Source organism: Camelus ferus, chromosome 13 (genome assembly GCF_009834535.1).
Source record: "Camelus ferus isolate YT-003-E chromosome 13, BCGSAC_Cfer_1.0, whole genome shotgun sequence".
NCBI lineage: Eukaryota > Metazoa > Chordata > Mammalia > Artiodactyla > Camelidae > Camelus > Camelus ferus.
In genome coordinates this window covers 21,213,173-21,226,708 of record NC_045708.1, presented here as the reverse complement: position 1 = coordinate 21,226,708, position 13,536 = coordinate 21,213,173, and the positions used below count along the sequence as shown (strand labels likewise).

The following is a 13,536-nucleotide window of genomic DNA, read 5'->3' as shown; positions in this document are numbered from 1 at the left end:
GCCTGCAGCTCCCCAGGCCACCTGCCTGAAGTGGGATTTGGTAGGACATTGCTTGGTCAGGAAATCGATGCCAAATTTGCCCAGCAGAGCCGGGGCTCTCAGGGAGGAGCAGACAAGGAAGCCCTGCTTCCTGGACACCAGGGCACCTCCCAGGAGGAGAGGCTTCGGACCAGCTCCTCATTCTTCAGAGGGCCGGGGGGTGTGGTTATTGGGCCACAGCCTGTCAGAGCTGGGGAAGCAGGGACCAGAGGCTGAGCGTCTACTGTTGGGCAGGCATCTTCCACCACTGACGGTTCAGTCCTCTGCAAGGTAAGAAGCAACAAGCCTCCACTTCTCAGGGCTCAGAGAGGTGAAGACCTAGCCCATGGACAAGGCAGGTGTGGCAGGGCTGGGGCCTGAGCTGGTGTTCTGTCCCCAACACCCTGGCTTGAAGGGACCCTGATAACAGAGCATCTGGGACTCAGCCATCAGCAGACCCTGATTTAGACCAGGCTCCATCTCTTATAGACTGTGTGACTTTGATCAGGTTGCTTAACCTCTCTGAACCTGTAAACTGCGGATATCAAGCTGCATCTCTCTGGGTGGTTGTGAGAATTAGATGAGCCACGTTCTTACACAGCAGGCACTCCAGGGGTACCCGGATCCCTGCAAGGCCCCTGCCGGCCTCTGGGGCTCTCGGCTCCCTGCCCAGGGCCCTACTGCCCAGAGGCCTTTTCAGGGCACAATGTGATTCCAGGTCTGACATCAGCAGCAGTGTGTCTTTGCTTTTGAAAAGCTCCATTTGGATGTGGGGGTTGTGGGTGCTGAGGAGCCTGGGGAACATAGCGAAGGCTGAGCTGACCCAGGGCCCCCTCAGTGTAGCTGAGATCCAGAGGGGCCAGTGCAGGGCAGGGCCTGAAAACCTGGGCTCTCCTTCCTGTTCCCTCTCTCCTGGCTCCTGCCTTTTCTGGGTCTCAGCTTCCCTCATCTGTATGATGGGAGCGGGGGTGTTTGGACCAGATGATTTTAATCCTCCTCCTCCTCCTCCTGCAGTGGCCAGAAATCTATCTATTCTGTGTCTCTGTTTTCCCTTGTTGATTCACTTTCTGTCTCCCTCTGAGTTTCAGAATCTCTTTCTCTGATCTGTGTGTGTGTGTGTGTGTGTCTCCCTCTTACACACACACACACACACACACACACACGCCCCCACCAGCCTCTGGCACTGCCCCAGCTCCTCCCCGCTGTCTCAGAGGTGCGCCCGTGTCTGGGCAGCAGCTCCAGCGGGCCGGGCTCCATGTGTCTGTCCAGGGCTGGCCCAGGGACAGAGGAAACGAGCAGCAGCCCCTCAGTTGGAGGAAGAGGAGCAGAGAGCCACCCCGGACCTGGGAGGGGAGCTCAGGCTTGTGGGCATTTAATCTTGAATGTTCTGTGGCTCCTTCCACAGTCTCCTTCCTCCAGGTTTGTCCCCAGCAAGCGCCTTTACCAGATCCTTGCCCACAGGTCCAGAAGTGGGGGGTCTGGCGGGTAGGGTGAGCAGGGGAGGTTCTTGGCAGGGGCTTTGCCCACTCCTGACACCCTTCTGCTTCTCCGCCTGCCCCGGGACTTTCCCTGGAGAGGACCGTCAGGCCCTCTGGGTCTAAAACTTCCCACTATTAGAACAAGGACAGTGGTGGTCCCCGCTTCTTGGTTGGGGACGATAGATGAGGGTCCCCACATTGCACCAAGCACAGGCCGGCCGGGACTGGTGGCTGCTGTAAAGGAAGGAGCAGGGCCCAGCACGGCGCCTGGAACATAGCGGGGACGCAGTACATAGCGTGGTGAACCGATGGATGCACCTCTAATCACATTCCGATATTCGCTGGACCATTTAAAACACTGTCATGCCTCCGTAATAATCTACAGTTCAGTGCAGCACAATCTCGGCTGCATCTGAACCCTCCTGGCTAGGCCATGCGGCAGAGGGCTGAGGAGACAGAGGGAGGGGGAAGGAGGAATACAGTCAGCTTTGTCCAGAGCTCCAGGCCCCTGCTGGATGCCAGGAGGGAGGTCCCCTGAGAGGTCGAGTCTGTCTTGGTCCAGCCATGCGATTCTGAGAACTCAGTCTGTCTTCTCCCTGAGGCCTCTGGCCCATCCACTGCCACCTTTCCTGGTCCCCCAGCCCTGAGACAGAGCCTGCACCCTGGACAGGCACTCCCAGCCTCTCCTCCACGCAGCCTGGCCAGCCTTCTCTTCTCTGCCTTGGCCATACCTGCCCCTGAACCTACCAGTCTCTGCCTGTGCCCACCTCTCTGGTCTCACCCATCTGTCAGGGCCCACCTTGATCTCCCACCTCCTCCAGGAAGCCCCCTGCTCCGTTAGTCTCATCCACATATGCGCCTTCACAGTCAGAGAGGTCAGGGGTGGGGATTCTGAGAGGTCGGTCCAACGGGCAGGTAGAGTCTTCCAGACCATGTTCACCAGGTTCAAGTGCAGGCTTTCCCCGTCCCCACTGTGTGCTCTGCAGCGGGATCTCCTCCTCGCTGGGCCTGTTTTCTCACCAGCAGAGCAGGGACTATGGTGGGCCCTCCCTGGGCTGCCAGGAGGGTTCAGTGAAATCAGACAAGGCAACCTACCAGCACACAGTAGGCCCTCAGTCTGGTTTGTCCACCTACTTCCAACTCAGTCTGGATGAGGAAACAGCAGTCAGAAAGGAATTCCCATGAAGAGAGAGTCTGTCTTCTGTGATTCTTTCATCACAACTCTACTGCCTCCAGAGCAAGCTGGACCTACTGGGTGCAGGGCCCTGGGAAAGCTTCACTCTAGATTAGAGCACACAGTAGGAGCTCACAAAGGCCCACTGTTACCCCTACACTAGAATAATAACACGTACCAGCCCTGTATTGAGTACTGGGTTAACTATTTCTCTGGCTTGCCCAGTTACTTAACCTCTCTGAGCCTCAGTTTCCCCATGTGTGCATTGAGATCATGACACTCGCCTCATGACACTGCTCAGAGCAGGGGAGGAGACTGTGGTTTGCATGTGACAAGCCCTGGACCCATAGTAGGTCCCACTGGCAGCTTTGTTCCTTCCGTGGCTCTGCCTGCCCCTCTGCCAAGCTCGGAGCAGGGCTTTTCCCCGCCTGCTGGGCCCCTCCGCCCTCGGCACTGAGATGGCATACCCTGCCCAGCGTGCTCTGGGCCCAGCTCAGACGGAGCTTCCTCCATGAAACCCGCCTGGACCCCAAACAGGTGAGCTCTCGCCTGGCTCTTAAATACCGTCCAGACCCTCCTTCAGCCTGAATCTGCCTCCAGGAATGACCATGATGACAACTGTCAAAATCATAAGGAAAATAACAGGTCACCTGTGCAGAACGGTCACTGTGGGGCACCACGATCTGTGCCCACCTGTCCCCTCTCGTTCGGTCCTCACCATATACAACTATCACGCTCTCTGTTTCAGAACTGATGAGATCCAGGCTCAGAGAGGTTGTCGCTGCTGCCTAAGGTCACACAGCTGGGAGGTGGCTCAGCAAGGGGTAGAAGGAGGTGGCCTGCTCCCCTCCCTCCCATCCCTGCTCTGGGAGCTCCTGGAGAACAGAGCCCATGGCCTCCCACTTCTGGTCAGCACCAGTGCCAGTGAGGCCGCTGAGGCCCAGTGCAGGGCCTGGGGGATGGAAGATGGTGGACTCCACGGAGCGGGCTTGAGGAGACCAGATTCTGGCCAGATCCAGCTCCACTTCTCTGGGTGACTCTGGGCAGGCTGCCTTCCCTCTCTAGGCCTCAGTTTCCCCATCTGTAAAATGGAGACATCAGAGTCCAAGATAAGTTCATTAGTTTTCTAGGTTGAATTCCATGATTTCTGACCCTCATGCTGGCAGATGGTACCCAGGTGCTCCCCCTACCCCTGGCCTAATTCTCCTAAGCTTCTAACAGCAAGTCAATGAGCCTAGTTCCCTGCTTCTAGCACATTCTGCCCCGACCCTCAGGTGGTGTGTTCTATGCCTCTGGGACCCTCAGTCTGGGGCTGGCTTACCCCTGGGGGTCTGCACTGCACCAGCAGGTACATGAAACTACGGAAGAAGCAGCTGCCCTTTTTTTTTTTTTTTTGGTCTCAGGTGGCAAGAAATGTAAATCTTACTTTTGGATTAGAATCAAGACAGAAATTACATGGAGTGGATTGCAAAAGTCACATGAATTTTGAAGGTAAACACAAAACTTCAAGGGTTCTTCCCCAGGAAAAGTTAAGAAGCACGAGAGGAGAAAAGCTCTTTGGAAGCACAGGGATCTGGGCTCATCCCCATTTCTGTCCCTTAGCAGCAGTGCAAGATTGGGCGACTTGAGTTGCCTCCGTGGGCCTTAGTTTCTTCATCTGTTAAATGGGCAGAGTTGTTCTGGATGAAAAGGAACTGGGGCCCAGCTTCCCTTGGCGTGTAGACTTAGACATCATCTCTCCCGTAAGTATCTTGTTTCATTATTCAAATACCTTGGATTAAAAGAGGAGAGGAGAATTTATTTCTGGAGGCAGGTGTCTGGGGATAAAGGGGTAAGTGATGATGAGGGGGAGATGACTGCATCACGCTCTTTCCCTTCCTGGCCTCGGGGCTACTGCCTATTGGAGCAGGGAGAGACCCGAGCCCTCAGCAGAGGCACAACTCCTGGAGACACCAGCACTGCTGCAGAGGTGGGAGGCCCCACTGCAGGGTGAGCAGCCCATGAGAAGGGCAGGTGGATGCTGAGGGCAGAGGGAGCCCTGAGAACACGCCCCACCCACTGCAGGTGCTCAGAGATCACTGGGGAGACCCAAGAAGGAAGTGAGGTTCTATGGTCCTCTGGTGGGTGGAGGGCTGTTGCCTGACGTTAATGTGGCCCCTTTATTTCTTGCTGGTGGGGAAGTCTAAGGCATCCTGGTTGCCAGGAGAATAACCTGCCCTGCCCGGAGCAGCAGGTTCCGAGGGGTGGGGTGTGCTGAGGATGCTCGCAGGTGCTTCTAGGAGAAGGACTCTGCTGTGAAATTTGCATGGGTGACTGCATTTGTGTTTTGTTTTTGCTTTTGTTTTTTCTCTATAACGACCTCAAAATCTCAGGGGCTGATAGCAGCAAACATTTATTTCTCATTCATGAGTCTGTGGGCTGCTTGGGGCAGGGGTTCTGTTTCAGGTCTTGGGTGAGCTCCGGGGGTGCTCCTCGGGCTGCTCCTGGAGCCAGGGGACCCCTGTTCTTCTCAGGGACCATGGCTGAAATGCAAGGAGGGTGAGCTCATGACCAAGTTATGCCTTTTAAGGCCTCAGTTCAGGACTAGCAATTGTCACTTCTGCTATGTTTCATTGGCCAACATGAGTTCATGGCCACACCCAGCATCAGAGGGACTGGGAACTGTGCTTTGCCCGAGCCAGGGTCAAGCGGCAGAAGGAGGAAGGGAGGTATCGGGAGCAATCCCAGCTGCCGCCTCAATGCTACAGACTCAGGTGCCTCGTGCAGAACCAAGGAGCACCCAGGCCTCCCGTGTCTCCGGTGGGGTCCCCAGGTCCTCCCGACACTTTGCCCTCAGTATTAGGTAAACTGGCTTGAGCCCCAGGCCGGCCGCTGTGGGATGTTGGGTCTCCCAGGGCTCAGGGCCCTGTGATCCTGCGCCCTCTGGTTTCCTGATTCTGCTCGATGGGACCGCTCTCCTCCCTGCGCTGTTCCCCCTCCACCCCACACTACACTGAGCTCAGAGCCCAGGCGGGAGTTCTCCAAACCCTCCCTCCCGCCTGGCGAAACAACAAGCCATCGATTTTGGGTTTCTATTTCCGATACGACAAAACACTGTGGAAGATGTATGATTGTTATTCTTACAGTGGTTGTTTTGCCTCAAACGTGATGAAATTCTTTCCCCCACCTGTCTGGGTGATCCAAAGAGAGCGCTGCAAAGATTCATCTCCCGCCTGCCCTCCTGCTGGAGGTGCCCCCGGGGCAGCGTGCTGTGTTTTCTTCCATCCTGCTGCACGGATTAGCACATGAAAGGTGCACTTGGCCCAGGAAGCGATCTTTCCTGGAACATCTAATACCTATCCTCTGACAGGGGCTGGTGTGCGGAAAAGCCCTTTAGGATTCAGGGTGCTTGGGAGGATTAAATAAAGGAAATTGTGTCAGGGCCCCTGTGCACTGATAGGAAGCGAGTTGGTGTTCGTTCTCCTTTCTTTAGAGGACACCCCACCTTAGATGACCCTGTAATGACTGTCCAGGCCAGGACATTTCAGAGAGCAAGGGGACACGGCTATGAATCATGTCCAGACAGCAGGCATAAAGTGGGACTGTCCCAGGCCAGGTGGGACTTGTGTCTGCTCTATCCCACCATCCCACCCTGGACTTTATCATGGACTCTGTTTCCTCCAGTGTCTCCCTCCCACCTCCAGGAGGATGGGGCCGGACAGATAGGAAGGCCCCAGGCCCACCTGCAGTGCACAAGGCTGCCTTTTGGCCCTGGAGGGTGAGGCCCCCCGGTGGGCAGGGGCAGTGGAAACCAGCCGGGACTCAGATTCTGACAGACCATCCAGCCTTACGCCTCTCCAGGTAAGTCTGCATTCAGGGCTGGACCCCAGGCATACACCTTCTGGGCTCCAGCCTGCCACCCCTCCACCATGGGCTGATCCTGAAAGCTATCTTTTTTGGCCCTTTGTTTCAGAACTAGAAAAGCCCCAGGGAGAGGTCTGTGCCCCAAGGTGCGCCATCAGCAGAGCCTCCGGCCCTGCCCCCATGCCCAGCCGCTGGCTCCTCCAAGCCTCTGCAGACAGGGGGCCTGATTTCCTTGGATGAGCTGGGATGAGGGTGGGCAGCCCTCAGTTAGGCCTCGGTTGGATCGTGGCTCTGCCCCTGTGTGACTTAGCACAGGTCACCCCACCTCCCTGAGCCTCAGTTCCCTCATCTGCGGAGTGAGTACAATTGCATTTTTCTCCTGGGATTGTTATGAGAATCTAGTGGGTCCCCTGAACCCAGAGTCTCATTTATCTCCCACGAGGTCAATCCCACCAGTCTCTGAGCAAATATTTACACTCACATGCATGCACACACTGCACACATACATGCACACACACGCACACACCAGGCATGTACGCACACACCCACAGAATGCACCTAGAACACATCCCCTCTTCTCCTTGGTTCCCAAACCCTTCCCAATCCTTCCCAAATCCTTCAAGGGCCCAGCTCAGATGCTCCTTCTCCAGGATGTCTCTTCAAGACTAGCTAGAGCATTGGCTTTTCTGGATGATACCACCCCCAGCCCATTTGGGGTGGGGGGGCTGACACCTCCTCTTTCTGTGCTCCCGAGGCTTGAATGGGCCTCCATGACCCACGTGTCACCTTATCCATTCATTAGTTATATTTATGTATTATAACTTATCCAGGTGTACAAGAAATAGGGAATAAGCCCTTACAACGGGCCAGTGCTTTACTAGGTCACGGGAGGCCAACGTGAACGAGATTCGATTCCTACCCTCAGCAGCTCTGGGACTAGAAGGAGAGACATCAGTTTCTCCGTGGTGGTGGATCCTGGGCTGTAACAGAAAGTTGATCTCACAGCACCTGGAGGCCTCCCCTCACTGGCATTGTTTCCAGCAACTTCCAGGCTGGAGTCCTAGGGAGGTGGTGGAAGCAAGTCCATCTCTTTCTTTCCCTGCGAGCGCGAATCAGGACTCACCCACCTGCTTCTCTGGGGGATGATTACCTGTCAAGGTTCATTTGAGCCCCTGGCCTCCCGGAGACTCTCCCACCCGCCGCAGGACGTCTGGATGGCCGCCGAGGAGCTGCTCCCCGGGGGTTAGGGGAGTGAAATGACTTCTCCCCCACCTCCTTGCTTCATGTAGCAGGTGGGCACTGTGACATCTCAGGCCTGCCAGACCTGATAACGGAACTGTCATGGTCGGACTGGTCATGGGAGGTGAGCAGCGAAGATTCCAGGAAATCGCGGAGTCTGTCTGCCACACAGGCCATCTCAAATTAGATTGGCTCGCTGAGCGATTTCAGATCCTGTAAATTGCATCTGGAGGTCTTCTTCCCCTGACCTGCAGCAGGCCCGTCACTGTGCTGCTCTGCCTCCAACTCCTACAGCTTTCCCTAAGCCCATCACTATTAGAAACAATAGGTCTGGGCTTGAACCCCTGGGTGGTAATTGACCAGCATGTGACTGACTGCCCCTGATGGTGGTGTGGGAAAATGGGGGTAATTGTTTTAATTGGGTCTATTTCTGCCATAAGAAATAGACATTCACACTGGCTTAAGTTTAAAGCTCGGAAATTTATAGGCTCATGTAACAGAGAAGTTCAAGGGGATTCAGGCACAGCTGGATCCAGGTACTTAAATGAAGTTGTCAGGCATCCATTACACCCCATCTCTTGGCTCTGCTTTCGTCTGAGTGGGCCTCCTCTTGAAGGCCCCCAGGAGCTTCAGCAGAAAAAAAGCACTTTGTAGACTCATGTGTCCACTCCCGAACCAACTACTGTGGCCTGGTTCCTATGCTGGCCATGACTCTGCACGTTTGCGTGTGCTGTTCCTTCTACCTAGAGCACCTCTTTCTCTTTTCTCTTTTGATGTGCATCTCTGAGTCACCAAAACTGAATTCAGCCCCTCTCCTCATGGATGCTCGCCCCACCCCACTCCCCAGTCTGCTTCAGGCATCCCCGCTCTGAGTCTGCATTGCATTTAGTCTCCATGTGTATCATATGATCATCATGGGTTTCTGTGCTGAATTTCATTTCACTGTGAATATAATGAAATTTGAAATAGTGGCCCAGTGTTGCCCACTACCAGCCCGTCAGCACTAAGCACAGACTCTGGTACACAGTTGGTGCTCAATAAGTGTTTGCTGAAGGAAGGAATGGTGAGTGGTGAGCGGGGAAGTTCTGGTGCATGTTCGGAAGGCAGAGGATTAAACTGGGCAGTGGTGGGGGGATGGGGCTGACATAAGACACATCCCACCAGAATGGTGTGGTCATCCCTGCCCCTCCCTCCCTCTGCGTGCTTAGGATCTGCTCCAGGAATCTGAGATGGCCTCACCTCGCTCAGCCTTGAATTCTCAGTTACCCACCTGCCATCCACACTTAAGTAGTCAATGAGATGTTGGCCTCAAAACTGGGCTGTAATTTCTTTTTGAATCTGGGAGGGGAAAACAGATCCGCTCACTCTTCACAATGAAGAGAGCTCTGGCAAGGACAAAATCTCTTCCGGGCACATGTGGTACCGACCAGGGTTCTTGGCCTCCTTAATCAACAGAAATTGGTAAGAGGCCAGATGAGAAATTCAGGCAAGGCTTTACTGGGACATGGGCTGCAGCACGAGGGAGCGAAAACAAGTAAGTGGTTCTTCACTCCTTGGGGAGGGGTGCGAGCTGGGCCCTTAAATGGGACGAGGGTCGGGGCAGGCCCTGGGGTGGGGCTGGAGAGGTGGCTTAGGCGGTCTGCCCACCTCTCCGTGGTGCTGTGTGCCAGGATCATGCACAGTAAGTGTCCTGCTTTTGCTCCCAACACCTCAGAAGTGGTAGGCAGCTGGGCTTTTGGTCTTTTTGTATCTTGTTGTTCATAATTTGCCCCAATCGCCCATGCACACAGTTATTTCTAGTCCCTTATAGTTTCTTTGCTTCTGTTGTTCCGTCCCGGTGCAAGCACAACAGCCCAGGGTTCTAGGTCCCAGGTCCCAAGTCCCAGCCTGTCTCACTTGGAGGAGCTCACGTTTTCGCTGTGCAGCCCTAGAGAATGGGTGGCCAGGGCCCTGCTTCCTCGACCTGCTCCTTGCTTACGGCTGTGTGATCTTAGGCTGGGCATGGCCCCCTCTGGAGATCAGTTTACCCTCCTGACAAATGGGGGTGGCAACCTGCTGTATTCGTTCCCATGAGCTGCTGTACCAAAGTGCCACAAACTGAGCAACTTTAAACAACTGAAACTTATTGTCTCACAGTTCTGAAAACTAGAGGTCCCAAATCAAGGTGTCAGCAGAGCCGTGCTCCCTCCGAAGCCCCTGGGGAGGAGTCATCCTTGCTCTTCCAGCTTCCGGAGCCCTGGGCCTTCCTTGGCTTGTAGACTCATCACTCCGGTTCTGCCTCCACCTTTACGAGGTGTCTCCCTGTGCATCTCTGTGTCCTAATTCTCCTCTTCTTGCAAGGACATGGGACCTGTTGGATTACGGCTCATCCTAATGACCTCATCTTAATCTGATTATATCTGCAAAGCCCCCATTTCCAAGTAAGTCTCATTCACAGGTACTGGGGTTAGGGCTTCACTCTGTCTCTTTGAGGGACACAATTAACTCCGTAACACCACTTAACTGGATTTTTGAAGTAATTAGGAAATGAAAGTGGGAGCATCTCAGGAGCATGGGCCATTGTTAAGATGAAGAGCCTGGACTGCCTACTGTTCGGGGTCCCTGCTGGGCCCATGGCTCTGTGCCTTTTGAGTCCCTTGTTCCTCAGCCTCCTGGGAAGGTGGTCCTGGTCACTCAGACACGTTAACACCCCTCGGGTGAGGAGATGTGATGAACTGGCCGCGTCTCCTGGTTTGCCTGCTGTCACATTTAATGCAGGCTCCAAGCCTGGCCACTCAGTCACTGTCATGGAACATTCCAGAGCCAGCACCTGGCTCCTTCTCACTAATGAGGCTCTTCTCAGAGACACAGCCCTCACCTCAGTCAGGTTTCTCTTTGCCCATCTTGTCATATCCGGGAGAAAGGTGGTGTTTGAGTTGTGTGTCAGCCAGAGGAAAAGTGAAGCCTTGCTGAGGTGACGTCCTCCGGGGGCTTTCTTGCTGGTGTGGCTCTTTCTGAGGGAATCTTAACCGTGGTCATCCTGTGGTAACTTCCCCCTCCACGTGGCTGGGTGTGGCATGACCTGCAGTAGCTTCCTGACTCATCGATTTAAGAAATGCCTTGAAGAATTCCTTGAGAGATGAAGTCAAGTCAACCTATGAGATGAAAACTATAAGCAGTTTACTATGTGGGTAATTTTGTGCAAAAAACTTTGCATAATCCTCCATGGAGTTTGTACTCAAGACAGGAGACACCCAATATCCCTGTGTTTCCCAGCATCCCTTGCCGTGAGGTTGTCATCATGTGACTTTTTCTGGCCAGTGTACTGAGAGCAGAAGTAACACACTCATTTCTGGTCTGAGGCAGTTAAGAGTGGGCATTATGCCTCCATTCCTCTCTTCCTCTGCTGTGGTGACCACAGGGCTCCAGATGGAGACACAGACCTTATCTACCTTGTCCATTTCTGGTCCCAGTACATAGAAAAATAGGAGGCACATAGAAGGTATTCAATGAATATAGGATGCTTGAGCAGATGAATGAATGCACGAAATGATGAAGTTTCTACATACATTTCCAGTGTTTCTTCATCAAGCAACTGAAAGAAAAGCCTTCATCCAGGTGTAGCGTGAAGACATTTTCTGACTTCCTCTGTCTTGCCTGGTTCAAGTTCGCCAACGCTTTCCTGGAGAGCCCCACCATCCTTGCTCACACTCTTGTGTCTCCTGACTTTGCTTCTTTAGGACAAAAGCCTTTTTCACATTTTCAGAGAATCCTCCTCCAGTGAGCTTTCACAAAGGCAAAGTTTTTTAATTCCAATGAGGTTCAACCTAATCATTTTTTCTTTTTATGATTCATATGTTTGGTGTCAAGTCTAAGAACTTTTTGCTTAGCCTCAGGTTATGAAGATTTCCTCCTATATTTTCTTCTTAAAGTTTCCTGTTTTGCATTTACGTATATGATCCTTTTTGAGTTCTGTATAAGTGTGTCAAGGTTAATTTTGTTGTTTATGGATGTGCAATTGCTGCAGCTCTGTTTGTTGAGTAGGCTAGACTTCCTCCATTGAATTGCTTTTGCATTTTGTCAAAAACCATCTGAGCGTATTTGTGTGGGTTTGTTTCAGGGTTCTTTCTTTTGTTCCATTCATCTATGTGTCTATCCTTCTACCAAAACCTCAGAGTCTTGATTAATGTAACTATATACTATCCCTTAACATCACATACAGTGATTCCTCCCATTTTCTTCCCTGTCAAGACTATTTTAGCTGTCCTAGTGTCTCTGTTTTTCCATATGAATTTTAGAATAAGCTTGTCTATGTTTATTAAAAAAAACTCACTGGGGTTTTAATAAGAATTGTGTTAAACCTTTGTATCAGTTTGGTGAGAATTCACATATTTACTAGGTTGGGCATTCAAGTCCATGAGCATAGTCTGTTTCTCCATTTGTTTATTTAGGTCTTTTACACTCTCTTTTATGTGTAATTTATAATTTTCAGCATACAGATTCTGTACATGTTTTGTTAAGTGTATAGCTAAATGTTGCATTTTCTTTGATACAATTGTAAATAGTACTGTGTTTTTAATTTTGGTGTCCGTGTGTTTTGTTAACTTATAGAAATATAATTGGTTTTTGTGCATTGATTTTGTATCCCCAAACCTGAACACACTTAGTTCTGGAAGATATTTTGCAGATTCCTTGAAATTTTCTACACAGATAACCCATTGTCTGCAAACGGGATCATTTTATATCTTCTTTTCCAAACGATATGCCTTTTATTTCTTTTTCTTACCTTATTGCAGTGGCTATGAATTCCAATACTACATTAAATAAGAGAGATAAGAGCAGATATCCTTGCCTTGTTTCTAATCTTGGGCAGAAAACATTCAGAATTTCACCTCTAAGTAAGTTAGATGTAGGTTTTGTATAGATGTTCTTTATTTTCTTGAAGATATTGCATAAAATTGGTACTTGTTCTTTTTTAAAAATTTCGTAGAACTCTCCAGTGAAATCTCTTGGGCCTGAAGAATTCTTTTTCAGGATTTTTTTTTAATTATGAATTTAATTTTTTGATGGCTATAGAGTTATCCAGATTATTTACTTGCTTTAGCTCTGGTAGTTTAGAGTTTTTAAGGAATTGATCCAATTCTTCTATCTTATGAGTATGAACTTGTTTATCTGGTGCCTCATGGTTCCCATTGGTCACTGCTGGTCTCTCCCCCTATTGGTGCCTGCCACCCACCCACCTGGTGTCTCTGGGTCAGGGAGGAGAGTCTTGGTCCTCAGGAACAGACAGGCTTGACATGAGATTTGGACTCACTGGGATGTTGAGAATCTCTGAAAAGCTCTGATGTAAGAGAAGCTGCCATGCGGATGCTCCACCGTCAGTGTTGATCCACTTCTCTTCCCTTTCCTTCTTCTGAATGATTTGAAGGGCTCAGCTCTTCTGACACTCAGATCAGGTCCCCAGAGGCTTCAGAGCACTTTTTTTGAACTATCAGCATGACCCTTCTATTACTCCTGCTGAAGAACAGTGTAGTGGCTGACAGAGTGGTCTCCAGGACCTGTGCACCCAGGTTCAAATCCCAGTTCCACCGCTTAATGGCTGTGTGGCCTTTGGTGATTTACCTAACCTCCCTGGCCTCCGTGTCCACACCTGCTAACAGAGAAGATGGTGACCCCTTCCTCCTAGGCTTCTTGTTGAATGAGTTCACATAGGCAAGGTGTTTAGGACCATGCCTAGTGCACAGCAGATGTTCTGTAAATATTAGGGAGAAGCAATGCTTTGCTCACCTCAGGAACCTGTCGGAC

The 13,536-nt window shown here is 51.7% G+C and overlaps 1 long non-coding RNA gene across 11 annotated transcripts; it reads left to right on the top strand.

The window, feature by feature from the left end:
- The first annotated feature begins 200 nt into the window (after positions 1–200).
- Positions 201–12,310, top strand: LOC116668321. Of its 11 annotated transcripts, none has more exons than XR_004325472.1 (6): positions 201–309; positions 4,074–4,161; positions 4,343–4,412; positions 6,334–6,510; positions 6,623–10,172; positions 11,309–12,310. It is a non-coding gene; the product is annotated as an uncharacterized LOC116668321 (long non-coding RNA). The 11 variants fall into 11 exon arrangements; XR_004325471.1 differs by having other exon boundaries at positions 4,276–4,412; positions 6,354–6,510; XR_004325469.1 differs by having other exon boundaries at positions 4,276–4,412.
- Positions 12,311–13,536: the final 1,226 nt, after the last annotated feature.